Below are 16,163 nucleotides of genomic sequence, written 5' to 3'. Positions count from 1 at the left end.
AGCTCTTGAAGAAAAGGGCTGAACATCAGGGAGCTCATGAGCACCAGAGGATCCCTGGGCAATCCACTGATGCTCGGTAGCTTCTACAGTGTGTTGGCTCCGTTTAACCAGAGTCTGATCTTCATGGCTGCAACAAGTCTGCTGAGGGCAGTGACCTGCCAGAGACAGGGAAGCAGCTTGGGTCAGTGAGCCAGGACACTGGAAGAAAGGTGGGGCTGTCCACCTATACCTCCGAGGAGCCGGGGGTGCATGGTCTCCCCAGGGCCTGCGTGTAGTGGACTAGGCAATTTCCATGGGCCCAACACTTGCAACAGTGAGTGTGCCAGTGGAACCCAGGAGTCTCCCCTGCTGACTGTCACATGGTCACCTGAAGCTCACTGGTCAGTGTGTCAGTCTCTCAAGGCCTCCAACTTACTATGCACACCAAATAGCTACCTACTGGATCCCAAGACTCCCTCCAGTAACATCCTGCCTTCTATGATAAAGAAATACAGGAAGCTGGGGTCCTGCTGGACACTGGAGATCATGGGCCCAAGCTTCTAATCAGCCATCACCCCAGACAGCTCCCTGCCTTCCTTCTTGCCCTCACAGGATTTACACCACAGAACCTTAGGTGCACTCTTCTCTAGGCCCAACTTTTCAGGGTAAACTCAGTAAGCCCATGAGGAGGGACCATACAGACAGCTCCCTGCCTACCAGGAAAGGCAATCTCAGTACTGTACAGGGCATAGCACTCTCCTCTCCATCTTTCCACAGGACTTGGAATATTCTCCGGGCTTCATTCTGATGACACTCTGGGTTCAGTGAGATCACCCCAAGTGAGAAACTCACTGGTGTTTCATTCCTCCTCAGACCCAGCTGGAGGATGTTTCCACTCATTAAATTAATGAGATCAGTTTCCCAAGCTCAAGATACTATGCACTCCTCTTGGTGGAGTCCTGTTTCTCAAATTGAGCTACAGTTCTGTAACTTTAGTTAGACTAAGTGCCATTTACTTTACTGCTGTGTAATAAGAAACCAAAATGGAAGTCCTGAGCTATCCTCCTAGCACATCTCACACTTGGGCAGCCTCATGCAAACACACCAACCACACCACTCACCCCAACACAGCCATGGTGCTTCTCTGTACTCTGGCCACAGTCTCACTACAGTTTTGAAGCAACAGCTCACTAAAACAAATGAAGAACCTGGCCTTCTCAGAGGCCAGGAGTTCTAGGGTCGTGGTGATTTGAGAACAGAGGCACAGTATCCCTGGGAACCCCATAGCCACCATGTCTCAGAAAGGGATACAGGGTAAAAAGGCATAGGCAGATGGGGGATTTCTGTGCCCTTAGCAATCTCTTCTCTGCATGGATGAAAATTTAATGAGGCCTCAGTCAGTAGTCATAAACACTCCAGAGTCAGGCAGGCTGGTGTACACCTGTTATCCCAGTGACCCAGGAGGCTGAGGCAGGAAGATTCCAAGTTTGAGGCTGGCTTCAGCAACTTAGCAAGGTCCTGTTTCAAAGAAAATAAAAAGGAATGGGGATGTAGCTTAGTGTAGAGCACCTCTGGTTCAATTCCCAGCACCACACCCAAAAATAAATGAATAAATGAAATAAAATAAAATGCCCCAGTCCAACCAAAGATCAGGGGGAAACATATTCTATGTCAATAAGTAAAGATGTGCTCAGACACTGGAACTCTGGTGAAGGCAGTAGGACAGAAGGGCAGAAGGCAAGTTTCATAAGTGAGACATGCCCAGGGCCTCCTCCTGCCCTGGGAGGCAGTCCCACAGCAGAAGACCTCTGCCAGGCCCGCACAGACTCTCTCTGGCCACCAGCCTGCTTGGCCTCCTCCCAACTCCACATTTCTCCACAAGCGTCACTGTGGTGGAGATGGGAATGCCCGTGATGGAGTAAGGAGAGGGGGGGACTGCAGCCTGGAGGGATCCTCTGACTGATCTGCAAGTCCATCCCTAGACCAGGCCCAGTGAACTCAGCTCCTAGGCTTAGCAAGTCCATCAGGTGAGGACCCAGCTGCCTGGTGGTGTGTGCAGGAAGTCAAGCACACAGGAGGGAGCTGTGAAGAGCTGCGCCCGACATCTTCCTGAGCAGCCCAAGGGAGGCAGGAGGCCAGGGAGGCTACAAGCAGTGGCACCCTAAGTAACCTTAATAAGTGAACCATGAACCTGCCCAGGGAGTCTGGTGATGGGAGATGCTGGTCTCCACTGAATCAAGATTGGCTACATGGTAATGTAATGGATGTAAATTAAAACAGAAAATCTATCATGCCTCTAATGTGCCCTGATGACTAAGTCTGGGTATGGCGTGAGGAGAGGCACTGGGAGGAAGGGTGATGTATGATGAGGCTGGATGGAGGGCGAAAAGTGTGGTGAGAGGAGCTGAGCAGGCACAGCTGCCACACTCCCTGGACCCAGGGCAAGAGAGAATAAATGTTGATTAGTGTCGATTTTGTCTGACAAATGCCTGTAAAGTGACAGTTAGGCTAAGCTGCACTAAAAGCGAACAATTAATCTTGGTCTGTTTTAAGGAGAGTATATTAATTTGTGTAATTTTTACTAAGTTGCATGAGAAAGGCCCCTTGCTGCTTTCATCTTACTGCCTTGGTGGTTGGCGGCCTCCCCACCCCCATGCCTCACAACAGACATCAGGGTGGCTGGATGGCAGCAGCAAATTCAAATGGCACAACAGGGGAGCAGGGGATGGCAGCCAGCGAAATTTCAAATGGTACAGCAGAGGAGCAGGGACCAAGGCTCTTTCCTGGAGTAAGAAAATAAACTCCCGGGTGTTTGCATAGCAACAGCATTTCAGACCGAACTGCTATATATTCAGTGATTAATAAGTGAATTTTTTACAGTTTTTCCTTCCTCCTTGCTTCCTCACCCCCAACCCTTCAGGACACCCACCCTCCCCACACACAGCCACTGCACCTCCTGCAGACAGAGGAAGGAAAGAGGGCTGGAGCCTCATCCACAGCCTGGGACCAGCTCCTCTTGGCCAGGCCCTTTAGGCTGCGGGACCCCGGGAGCCTGCACACAATGAGGACTCTCGAGAAGTGAGGAGAAATGAAGTGGTGTGATTGAATTCGGAGAGAGCCACTGAGGAAGCTGCAAGTGCACGCACTCAGCTCAGCCCTGTTCCAGCCTGAGAGAGGCCAGTTGGCACCCATCACCTCTAGAGCCCCCTGTCCAGGTACAAAGTCCACAGTAGATCTACTCTTAGACCTCTAAAGTAGTGCTTGTAAGTGTTTGTAATGGAGTCATCTGGGGTGGGGCTGTTCAGTCTTGCCAGAGAGTTTAGACAATGTCACTTTTCACAAATTAAGAGCTATGAAAAGTGAAAGAAATGCTCTGAAACCTTGAAAGCCCTTTCCAGAAGGGTGAGCACCAGGATCCCTGTGCCAGGGAGTGCCGCATCCACTGGGAGGCAGCACAGGCTGAGAGGGTCATGGGCCAGCCCAGGAACCAAGTTTCAGTCCCTGCAGGGCTGCTGAGCAGGGTGCACCACCACCAGCAGCAGAAACTGGATGGAAAGGAGGTGAGAGATATTGAAGTGTTTTGGGGCAAAGACAGAACCCACTGAAAGGACACCCATGAAGAAGTTTGGGAAATGTGTGCACTCATCCTTAACTAGCCCCTGATGTGAAAGCACTATGCTGCTACAGACCGGACGGCAGGGCGAACACAGCAATGGTCCATGTCTACAGATTCAACCAACCACAGACCAAAAATAGTAAAAAAAGTTGTATCTGTGCCAAACATGAGGAGACCTTCCCTTTGTGTTACTCCCTGAACAGGCAGCATTGCTATTTCCCAGTATCTGCATTGCATTTGGTATTGAAAGTCCTCTAAAGGTCACTGACGGTATAAGGGAGGCAGGCACAGGTCACAGGCACACACCTAACTATGCCACTTTACATGGGGACATGGGCATCCTTAGACTGTGGCATCCTGGAAAAGGCAGAGGGAGTGGGTCCTGGAATCAATTGCCCAAGGAATCTGGAATCAATTTCCATGAACTTTAAGATGGCCTCTTACACAAACACTGGTCCAGGGAGAAGGGCCCCCAGCCAGACAAATCGTGAGGTGCTGACTACTGCGTCATGCATACCCCTCTGGGAGATTTACAGCTGAGGAGGACATGATACAGCTCAGAGACACCCTGCAATTGAGAGCTCTTGAACTCACAGAGCTGTTGGACAACAACACCTTTTCTCTCATACATGGGCACACTAAGAAGTAGCACAGGTTTATTGAAAATGGCAATCACACTATTTTGTGGTGCTTTGTGGGCACTCAGCTGCTCCAAGATGAGGCTGAATATCTCCTTCCCAGCCCCTACCTGCCAGATACTCACTGAAGTGAAAGATGAACACAAACCTCATACTTTTCCTGAGAAGCTTATGGGCACAGAAGTTGCTGCTGAGGCACTGGGTGAAGATGGGAAGGGTTATGTGGTACAGATCAGTGGCAGGAATGACAAGCAGGTTTCTCCTTGAAGCAGTTGTCTCAATTCAGCACCAGTTCACCTGCTACTGAGTAAGGGACACTCCTGCCATAGACAAAGGTGAACTGGAGAGAGTGTGCCAACTTGTTTGAGGTTGCATTGTGGGTGCAAATCCGAGCAATCTCAACTTGGTTATTGTAAAAAAAGGAGAGAAGAACTTCCCTGGACCTACAGATACTACTGTACCTCATCAACTGGGACCACAAAGAGCTAGTAGAATCCACAAACTTTTCAATCTCTCTAAGGAAGATGTTGTCCACCAATATGTTGTCAGAAGACCCTTAAAAAAGGAAGGTAAAAAAAATCTAGGACCAAAGCATGATTCAGTGTCTTGTTTCTCCACATGTCCTGCAACACAGGGCTGGTGTATCACTCTAAAGAAACAGTGTGATGAGAAGGATAAGAAAGAGGCTGCAGAATGTGCCAAACTTTTAGCCAAGGGAATAAAGAAGCCAAAGAAAAACACCAGGAACAGACTGCCAAGAGACACAGGCTGTCCTCTCTGAGAGCTTCTAAGTCTGAGTCCAGTCAAAAATAAGAATTTTTAAGAGTAATAAATAAATAAGATCAGACTTTCAAAAAAATGGCAATAATATCTAGTTTCAAACTGGAGAGATGACATTAGTGAACCACCAATCACAGCGTCAAGTGGCTAGACAGGTGACCACCTGTTTTATCCATAGCCCCTGGGCCCTGTATGATGGACAACAGGCAGTTGAAGGTAGTGACCAAGGTGAAAGGTCAACCCTGTGACCAAGAGTCACAGCCCACTAGTAGACTCACAGGGGCTGGACATTGTCACCTTGCTCCCAATTCTCCACCCACCAGGCCACCCAGCCACAGGCTGGGCCACCATCTCCCAAGGACTGAGGAGGGGAGTGCATGTGGCCCTTGAATGTGAAGTCAAGCAGGGCCATGGCACAGCCCAGGTGGAGGCAAGTGGGGAGGAGGCATCAGGAAGGTCCCAGAGGCTCCAATACAGATCCACCCTTCAGTCCTAGGATGGAAAAATTATTCATCTCACTTGAACCTCCACCTAAATATCTGCAGGTTAGGACAAACATATCCCATTCCTGGAAAAGTCATGATGAGGATCATGTGAAATAATCCATGTCTTATAACCTCTGTGCCTTAGCACATGATGAGGATCAATAAATATCAGCAATTATCACTTCACTGAAAAGGACCCGATCACCTAAAAAAATGCAGCTGCCTCTTGTCAGCATCATAGAAATGCAATTGGGGATTTTTGTTTCACTGTTACATGAAATGTTTTTGCCTTGGAATTCGTCAGAAAACGTGACTGTTGAGCCTTCCCTGGGAATCTCAGTGTTAGGTTGAGATGGCCTTGGTCAGCCTGTCCTTGTGAATGGACTTCTGGGTTGGTGACCTCAGTAGCTCTGAGATATGGTCTGGCCAATGGAAGCCTTCCTCTCTTGTTCACTGGCACTCCAGGGAGGACCCTCCCAGGAGGCTCACCCAATGCAGCTGTGATTCATCCTGACCCATGTTTTCTATCAGCACTGAAAGATCAGTAAGCCACTATACACCAGAGGAATGGGACTAAGGGAAGGTGGGGAGGATGATCTGGAGGCAGGGAGCAGCAGGACACCCAAGATGGACACCAGGACTGAGGGGTGGACAGGAACAGGGTCATCCTTGCCTGGGCACTAAAGCCCATTCCCACAGCCCAGCCTTGGAAAAACCACCATTCCATAGTTCACTGGGGATCTCATGCAGTTGCTCCAGAGGCCCATGTGCAGAGACAAAGCCAACCTTCCTGCCCCTACCCAAGGTGCACAAGGCCACATTCCAGTCCATGTTGACACTGCCTGGGTTTCCACCTCCAGAGACCACAGGGGATCCTGGGAAGGCCCCCAGAAACCAAGATGCCATTGCCCTGGGCAGTGCCGACTCCTGGCCCAATCTCCAAGACCCTGCCAGGCACATCCCACATAGGGAGGCCAAACCCCACAGGTAACAGGGCTGTGGTTGCTCACCACCCTGCCCAACCCTCCACTCCTCCCACTCCCCTCTGTGCCAGGCCACTTGTGACTGACTTGGGGCTTTATTTAGCTGGGCAGGCACAAATAAATGCTGTTCTCACAGAGTCCCTGTCCAGAAAATCAACACCAGCCAGGTCAGCCTGGTACCCTGGTCATGTTCACTGCACCTCACATCAAGGCCACAGCCATTAATGCAGGGTGGGGGGGGCGGGGGTTGATGAAGTCAGTTGATCAAAAAGGTCAGCATGGTGCTCAGCACTGAGAAGGCAGTGGGAGCCCCTCTCTGTGCTGAGATGCTGATCTAGAAAAGTACAGGGATCCTTTTATAACTCTATCTCTTAGGATGAAGAAAATTGAACCTAGAGAGAAAGGCAATGACTTTGTTTTTTAAAATTCCTAGGGTTATTTAAAAGATAATTTCAGGCACAAGTAGAAGTTGAAATCCTGTGTTCAACAAGAGCAGGCCAAACTTCAGAAGGTGAACCAGAGAAAAAGGAGCATGGTTGTCTTCCACTCTTTCCTAGGGGTCACTTCATGTGGAAATGGGGCCCATGAACTCCCTTTCTCCCCATGGAGCAAATAGTGTTGGTCTGCGCTAGCCAGGGGCATGGGTGAGAGCCACTGCCACCAGCTGTGTCCTGAAGACATGGTTGTCCTCACTGTGCCCAGTAAGAACTGCAAGCCTGTGCAGCCCATGCCTTATAGTGGCTGCCATACTTGGAGCACAAGCTGGCCAGACCCACCACCAGTGGGTGGCAAGCCCGCCAGAGGCTCTAGGAGGGAACATGGACACAGCAGGCGTCACAGTCCTCAGATATGGCTCCCAGGTCCTGCAGCCAGAGAGGGGTGTGTCCTCAGCCAGGCCTCTGGTCTCTGTGCCTCACTCTCCCCATCAGTAAAATGAATGTGTTTGCACCAGTTCATCTCCAGAGCACACTACCCTGAACACACCTTGCATTGTGGTCATGCATGCCCCACCCACACAGAAGTTCCCAGAAATGGAATTGCACATCCATCCCTCATACCACCATGCCAGGGATCATACTGGGCCTGGGCTCTTCAGCTCCTAGGTCCTCAACCCCAACCATCCATCCCACAGAAGTGCCCCCAGAAGGCCATCCCTGGCAGACAGGGCTCCCTGCTCAAATTCTTCAGGGCAAGACAGAGTCCTGCCTCTAGGTCTTCTGAGGTTCTCTCAGCCAAGGGGTCTCCAAGTGCCTGAGTGGCAGGCCAGCAGCAACACCACACTAGTCAGAGTGTGCTTGGGAGAGACCCTGTCTCAGGCTCAAAGTCAGTCACCTCCTGAAGTGGGCTTTGATTTCTTTGTTTCCTCCCAAGGCAACTTCTCCAGAGATGGAGAAGGCAAGGAAATATTCATGTTGTCACCCAGAAGTTCCCATTCACTGATCAGTTAAAACCATGGAACATGGGCTACATACCAGGCACTGTGCTGACTGCTAGGGTCATCAGGGCATGGGGCTCCTACGGACACCTGCAGATGCCAACAACCAGCCAGGACTGACAGGCATACCTGGAGAGTCAAGAATGGCAGTGTGGCAGCCTGGCATCTGAGCTGGTTGGCAGGGGAGTGTAGGTGGGTCTGCAAGTTTCAGAGGGACACTTGTGGCAAAGGACACCCTGTAGAGGCTGAGACTCAGCAAAGGACAGTCTGCTCTAAGAAGAGGCAGGGGTGGAGCAGTGGGCTATGGCCCCTCCCTCACCCAGCATGGTTCTGTGGTGCACATCCATAGCTGACTTCAATGACCAGCCCACAGAAAGGTAACAGGACATTACAACAAAAATCAGAACATAGGACTAAACCCATCACCTAAATCTTTGAGACATAAATGCTAAGAAACAAGCAGGCAAAAATAATCTTTTAAAAAGGTAAGGTCTAGAACAATATGCACAGTACTCTACCATTTGCACATCCCAGAGGCCTGGGAAGCTGAAGCAGGAGGATCACAAACTGAAAGCCAGCCTCAGCAACTTAGCAAGGTCCAAAGTAACTTAGTGAGACCCCATCTCTAAACAAAATTTTAAAAAATTGGCTAGGGTTGTGACTTAGTAGTAAAGTGCCCTTGGTTCAATCCATGGTACCAAATATTTTATATACATAAAAATATTTTGTAAAAAATATTTCTGGAAGAGGGTCTTTAAGACAATCCTCCTGTGGTGCTCCAGGAGCCACATGCTGCAGTAAACTCTGTGTATTTTCATTTAACCTGCCCAGTAACCCTGTAAGGTTTCCTCCTCCTCAGATGTGCCAGAGAGCTCACATAACTTGCTTATCACTCTTCAATCAACAACAGGTCTGGCAGGCACCGGGCTGGACTCTGTCCCCAGTGCTCTTACCACTGTGCTTCTGGGCATCTGAGGAGCCCCCAGAACCAGAAAGAGTGCTGGGGATGGAGGTGGGAACCCTGTTCATTCCTGATTGGTGCCAGGCAATTCTCCCTGTAGAATCTTTTGTAACTATGGATTCAAAATAAGCAAGCATAAGACTCAGAACTAGGGTTTTTCTGGAGATGTAGGACCACAGGAATTACCCAAAAAAGGCCTGGGCAGCTCACTGAGAGAAGTGTGCCCTGCCACCACCAGGCATGCAGCACTGTCTAGCACAACAGGGAAGCCAGGCCTGGCCAGGGAAGTCGCCCAGATACCGGCCTTTCAGGTGCCACTTCCCAGTTCAGTCTTGGCTGGCAGCAGCTCAGTACCAACACACTGAAAAGGAAGAGGTGGTGAGAGGGCAGGAACAGGATGGCTCCCAAGCCTGCCTCACCAGGGCACTTCCCAACAGCACCCAAAGGTGGGACCAAGCAGGAAAATATCCTGCTTCCAACTGTCAAATTCAGCCTGAGCAGCCACCCGGGCCCCTCCTTGAACCAGGAGCCCATATATTAGACCATACCATGGTTCATTTCAGCAAAAATCAGCTGGCATTCTTCTGACCTGGGGCAAAAAATTCCCTCCTGAGAAATAACATTACATGTTATTTTCTAAGAAATAACATTACATCATGTTACCTGGTCAGGTCAGGTTTGCTGGTCTGGAGTTAAAGTGAACTGGAGAAATGAGTGGGAGGCCAGGCACAGAACAGGCCCAATGCCCACTCCTTCAGGTTCAGGGACTGCTCCCACCTCATCCCCCTCCTGTGAAGCCTGCCACCCTTGCTCCTATTCTCCAGGCAGGGTAAGTAAGTCAAGTCTTCTCAACCCCAGGACGCAAAGCACAGCAATAGTTAGAACAGGATGGTGAAGTTCGGGAAAACTTTTTTTTCCTGAGCAAGTCTCACTTTTCTAAACAGACAACCAAAGGGAGAAGTAGGCCCCTGGTAGTTGTGCGCACAAAAAGGCCAGAGCCACGTTTGAAAGACAGACTGAACATGGCCCAGTGCTGGAGGGAGGAATCTCAACAAGAAGGGCCAAGTGCACACCTGCCATTCAGCCAGGAATGCTGCACACTGCCAGACAAAGGAAGTCAGGGGAGGGCGGTGGGGCCAGGAGAGCAGAGTGGCACTAGGAGGGTGGAAGTGAGGGGTGCAGGGACAGAGCAGCCAAGGTAGGGCACTGGCAGGGGGATTAAAGACTGTCTGCAGATAAAAGGCCAAGCAAAGGATTTATGTTGAGAGAAAGTTCAGGAAATAAAAAGCAAGACAAATGCAAGCCAGCCTGGCTGGAGCCAGAATTCATTTTGCTGGTCAAACATCTAATTTGATTTTCTCTTCTTTTTCCCCATCTCCCAGCTCAGCCCCGGAGGAGCACAGAGCAGGCACATGTGCCATCTGTGGCAGAACTGCCTACTTTTGGCAGGAGGGCCAAGTGCTCTAGACTGCTCACTGGTCCTCAGTAAGGAGAGGCAGCCCCATGAAAATTAAGGATGATAGGCCTCAGTTCCCCACAACCAGAGAGCACTGGACATAGCAATTGGGATCTGGTGGCTCTCCTGGGACTCCACCCTTGGGTGCTAATCATGTGGCCACTTTTAAAGGCTGTTCCAGCACCCCTGGTCTATCCTGGCTGCATCATAAGCAGCCACACAGACTGCTGGGTTCCAGGTTGTCACACTCTGCTTTTATGCTAACCTCACCACATTTTCTTTGGGACACAACAGAGACCCCCCAACTAAAGTGGGTGGTGCCTTGTGGCACAAGTGCTTTCCCACAGAGGCTTGGAAGCAGCCCTCCATGCTTCATAGAGAGGAGGAGGGCCTGGACCACCCTGCAAGCTCAGAGCTGATTTCCTCACTGTTTGAATTCCCCAAGTCTGTCTTCCAGTGCTCAGTAGTGTTTTCAGAGCCAGAGAGAGCCATACTGGGGCTGACAGCCAGCAGGGATGTGGGGAGGGCAGGCAGAAGAGTGGCCACCAGGCCCTCAGTCCTGGGCATCCCATAGCAAAGGCAAGGTGCAGAAAAGATGGACTTATGGAGCCCCAGGCACACAAGTGCCAGTCCTGGGGCCTCCGATTGCTTCTGCTACTGCAGGGAGGGCTTTGTGCTGACATCCCAGCCCCACACTGTCCTGCATTGTTGAAGATGGCCAGGACTTGTCCAACTGTTCTTTTTCTGGATCCCTCCAAACCTGCTGTGTGTCACGGAGCAGAGTCTGAGAGCCTGATGCAAACTGGGCACTGGATCTGGTGCAGGGAGCACAGCACTTGGCTAAGGAGGAATGCCTGCCAGGAAACCTGCTCACTCCCAACACACTTCCTAGGCTCTTGCCACACTCAGCAGAAAGTTTCTGGGTGGTCTTGTGAACTTCAGGTGGGTCACACTGGTGGTACCACGGGAGAGGCTGAAAACCTGGGACAATGCAGGGAGGTGGTGTGGGGACTGAGCAGTGTGGGGAAGGTGGAGAAAGAACCTTGGGATGGAGAAGGGTGCTGCAGGATTCTCTGCACAATCTCAGAGGCCTGACTCATCCCACCCTGTCACCTGTCCCTCAGTGCTCAGTCCATGACCACCAGGAAGAAGGCACTGGTTGAAAATAAAACTGCCCCATGGGCTGAGGCTAGTGGACCACAGGGAGCAGCCACATCCACTGACACCTCAAATCTTCTTCCAGTGACTTGGTCTTCCATTCTGAACTTATGGCTCTCAGGAAAAAAACAGAAGGCAGTGCTGCGAGAGGACTCCTGAGTAGCCCCACACCTCTGGCCTTCACTTTGTTTTCCCATTAATCAATGAAGGGGGATTTATTGTTTGAAGCAATGTTTTTATATCAGTGCTGTTCTCCTTTTTTCCCCTGACAGTGGAGCTGCGAGGAGCCCAAAAGCAGATGTTTTATAAGGAGAGAGCCATCTCCCCATATCCTAAAAGATTCCTGGAATTCTTATACTTAGCAAAAATTAGCTACAGAGAAGGAATCATGAATCATGAACTGGGAGCCACAAAGCCTCTTGGAGCCAGTCATTTTGCCCTCCCTCCTGCCCACTGTTACCAACCCCAGTCCCTGTCAGTTGCCCACTAGGTTCTGTGGAAAATCCCACTGGACCCTGGAGTATTGGGGTTTCCTGGTTACCCAAGAGCCCAGTTACACTTCATGGTGCCAAGTTGTAACTTCAGGAGCTGAAGTGGGAGTCAGACCTGGGTTCTCTTCCTAGTTAAAGAGTAAGTGTCTCTATTACCTTTCCACCAGCAGAGATGGGACACTGCCTCTCCCCCTGGATGCAAAGATGGGGTGAGAGCAGGTGTGCCTACCCAGTTGCTCACTCACAGGTGTGGGCCACACTCCTTCAGTTGCCTTCAGTTGGTGGGACTGTGTGTGAACCTGAGGCCAAGCTCTTAACCATTCAACTATTCAATGAGCAGTTACTGAGCTCCTAGCACAGTACTGGGCACATGCCAGAGCTAGGTACATATGTGCTGAAAACTGAATGAACCAGTACCTAACACAGAAAAGGAAAAGGCAGGGAAGCCACCACGAGGACCCTTCCTGAATGTAAACCAGAATCACTGAGCCTGGCTCAGCTTAGAGCACTCAGACTCAGCTTGGAGCACTCAGACTCAGCTCAGAGCACTCAGAACGTGGTTAAACCCATCTGTTCTTCTGACCTCGTCACCAAGGGGCACCCATGCTGCCCCTGCCTTCACAGAGCAGAGGGGCCAGAGAGAAAGGTGCAGCCTGAGGTCTGTTAAGAGATGCTTATAAAAGAGCCCATAGGAAGGCTGCAGTGGGCAGGGCCTCCTGAGCCTGGGGTGCACCCACCCACACTCCAAGGGGGCAGGAGCTACAGGTGTCCTTCCTGCTCCTTTCTCTCCTCCCTGCTCCCTGCTTCTCCTCCTCACTTCCTCCTCCTTTCTCATTCTCTCATCCCTCCTCCCTGTTTCTCCCCACTTTCCTACCTCCTCCTCCATGCTCCTCCCCACTCTCTCCTCCCTCTTCCTTCTCACTATTCTCCCTCCTCACTCTCCTCCATTCTCCACTCCCTCCTCACTCCTCTTCACTCCTTCCTCATGGCTTTCTCACCTCTCCCCTTGCTCATCCCTACTGCTCCTCTTCTCTGTCCTCCCTCCTACATGCTCCTCCTCACTCTCTTCTCCCTCCTCTTCCTTCCTGCTCCCTCCTCCCACCTGCTCCTCTTTTCTCTCCTCCCTGCTGCTCCTTTCTTATTCTCTCCACTCCCTATCCAATGAATTTTGCTCTGTCAGGGTTTTGCCCTAGTTCTTATCTGTCTAGACTCTCTTGAATCATCAAATTCCTTTTAAAGACATCAATTTCCATATACAAGCTCAATGCACCCAAATATATGTCTGTAGCCCTGATTTTCCTCTGAAACTCCAAACACATGTCCAGCTTCCTTCCAGACAGTTCTACCCCAACATCCAGCAGGCCACTCAGAACCAAGCTCACTGACTCCCTCTCCAAACCCTCCTGGGCAGCTCTCTGCAGCCTAATAATCTTGACATCCATGAAGACATCCCCATTCAAACTTGCAAATTATAAGTCTTGCTCTGTATATCAACTCATCCTTCTCCCTCAACTTCTTTCCCCATTAGCAACTTTTAAATTTACCTAAGCATGGTGGTGCACATCTGAAATCCCAGCAACTCTGGAGGCTGAGGCAGAAGGATCAAGTTCAAAGCCAGCCTCAGGAAATGAGTGAGGCCCTAAGCAACTTAGTGAAACCCTGTCTCAAAATAAAATAAATGGATTACTGCCATTCAGTACTAGCATTCATTCTCATTTTCTGTAGTCCTGGGTTGCTCTGCTGTGGGGGTGGTGAAGAACCCCAGGGAACAGGCCTGGTTTTTGAGCACCAGGAAATGAAAGAACTCAGATACAGCAAGTGAAGTTGTCAACATGTCATTACTAGTGCTAAGGATAAATAATTTACTCCAGATCCAGGATGGCTGACTAGAGGGTGACTGCATCTCCAGTCACTCCAGAACCCAGGATTCAAGAAGGGGAGGCATTGAGATACTTGGACTAAAATAGAACCACAGGTTGAGTCTCCCCCTCCCGGTGAAGCTCAGCTGGGTGGCAGGGCCGGATTCAGGCAGCTTATTAGAGTAGGGCAGGGCAGATAGTCTCCCCCAGGCAGCCCTGAGCACTCCAGTGATGGGCTCTTCCCACATGGCCAGGTTCTCCAGCTTTGCAGAGCAGGCCCGCCAATGAGAGTCTTTCTGCACAGAACCAGCGCGAGGCCATCTCTGGCCCGCCCGCAGGTTGCTTCAGAGACCAGGACAGGGCAACCAGGGATTTCCCCAAGCAGCACAGCTCCCTCCAGCAGGAAGTGCATTTCTAGGCTAGCTTCTCAGAGCAGACCACACAGTGAGAGCCTTTCTACACAGAGCCAGCCACAAGTCCCCAAACCAGCGGTGACCTCTGACCCGCAAGCAGCCTCTGGGACCAGGGCAGGGAAGCCAGAGACCTCTCCAGGGGGCCTTGCCCCCCTCCACCTGCAGGCTTTTTCCACAGGGTGATCCAAGATGGTGGACTAGAGGGTGACTGCATCTCCAGTAGCTCCAGAACCCAGGATTCAAGAAGGGGAGACATTGAGAGACTCGACTAAAATAGAACCACGGAGTGAGTCTCCACTACCCGGTTAAGCTCAGCTGGGTGGCAGGCCCAGATTCAGGTGGCTTATTAGATTAGGGCAGGGCAGATAGAGTCTCTCCCAGGCAGCCCTGAGCACTCTGGCAGTGGGCTCCTGCACCAGGGCCAGGTTCTCCAGCTTCCCAGGCAGGCCCCCCAGTGAGAGCCTTTCTGCACAGAACCAGCACAAGACCAGCTCTGGCCCACCTGCAGGTTGCTTCAGAGACCAGGACAGGGCAGCCAGAGACTTCCCCAAGCAGCCCGGCTTCCTCCAGCGGGAAATGCCTATATAGGCTAGCTTCTCGGAGCAAACCATCCAGTGAGAGCCTTTCTACACAGAGCCAGCCACAAGTACTCAAGCCAGTGGAGACCTCCGACCCACAAGCAGTCTCTGGGACCAGGGTAGGGCAGCGAGAAATCTCTCCAGGTCTCTCTCCCTGGAACGAGTAGCAGGCTAGGGGCCAGGTTCTTCAGAAGAACTGCATTATCAAGTTACTCCAAGATTTCAGGCTACTGAAGGATGGGAGGTGATACACTGGAAATCTACAGGGACACTATAAGTTAATAGAGGAAATCTTCAATAACACAAAGTCCCACTGACATCTGAACAATATGAGAAAACAAGGGAAGAAAATGTCCCAAACAAACCTAGATACTATATCAATAAAACCCAATGACAGCATGGCAGAAGAAATGTCAGAAAGGGAGTTCAGAATGTACATAATTAAAACAATCAGGGAAGCAAACAAGGAGATGAAAGAGCAAATGCAGGCATTGAAGGAGGAGATGAAAGAGCAAATGCAGGCATTAAATGATTACACCAATCAACAGTTTAAAGAGCAAATATGGGAAGAAAAAGATCATTTCAATAAAGAGTTAGAGATACTGAAAAAAAAAACCAAACAGAAATCCTTCAAATGAAGGAAACAATAAATCAAGTTAAAAACTCCAAGGAAAGCATAACTAATAGGATAGAACACCTGGAAGACAGAACCTCAGATATTGAAGACAAAATATTTAATCTTGAAAACAAAGTTGACCAAACAGAAAAGATGATAACAAATCATGAACAGAATCTACAAGAATTATGGGATATCATGAAAAGGCCAAATTTAAGAATTATTGGGATTGAGGAAGGCTTAGAGAAACAAATCAAAGGAATGAACAATCTATTCAATGAAATAATATCAGAAAATTTGCCAAATCTGAAGAATGAAATGGAAAACCAAGTTCAAGAGGCTTATAGGACTCCAAATATACAAAATTACAAGAGACACACACCAAGGCACATTATTATGAAAATACCTAACATACAAAATAAAGACAGAATTTTAAAGGCCATGAGAGAAAAGAATCAGATTACATTCAGGGGGAAACCAATAAGAATATCAGCAGATTTTTCAATCCAGACCCTAAAAGCTAGAAGGGCCTGGAACAACATTTACCAAGCCTTGAAAGAAAATGGATGCCAACCAAGAATCTTATACCCAGCAAAACTTACCTGCAGAATTGATGATGAGATAAGATCCTTCCATGATAAACAAAAGCTAAAGGAATTTAAAGAAAGAAAGCTGACATTAGAGAACATTGTCAGCAAAATATTCCATGAGGAAG

This window comes from Sciurus vulgaris (assembly GCF_902686455.1).
Source record: "Sciurus vulgaris genome assembly, chromosome: 16".
NCBI lineage: Eukaryota > Metazoa > Chordata > Mammalia > Rodentia > Sciuridae > Sciurus > Sciurus vulgaris.
This window is presented reverse-complemented; position numbering follows the sequence as displayed.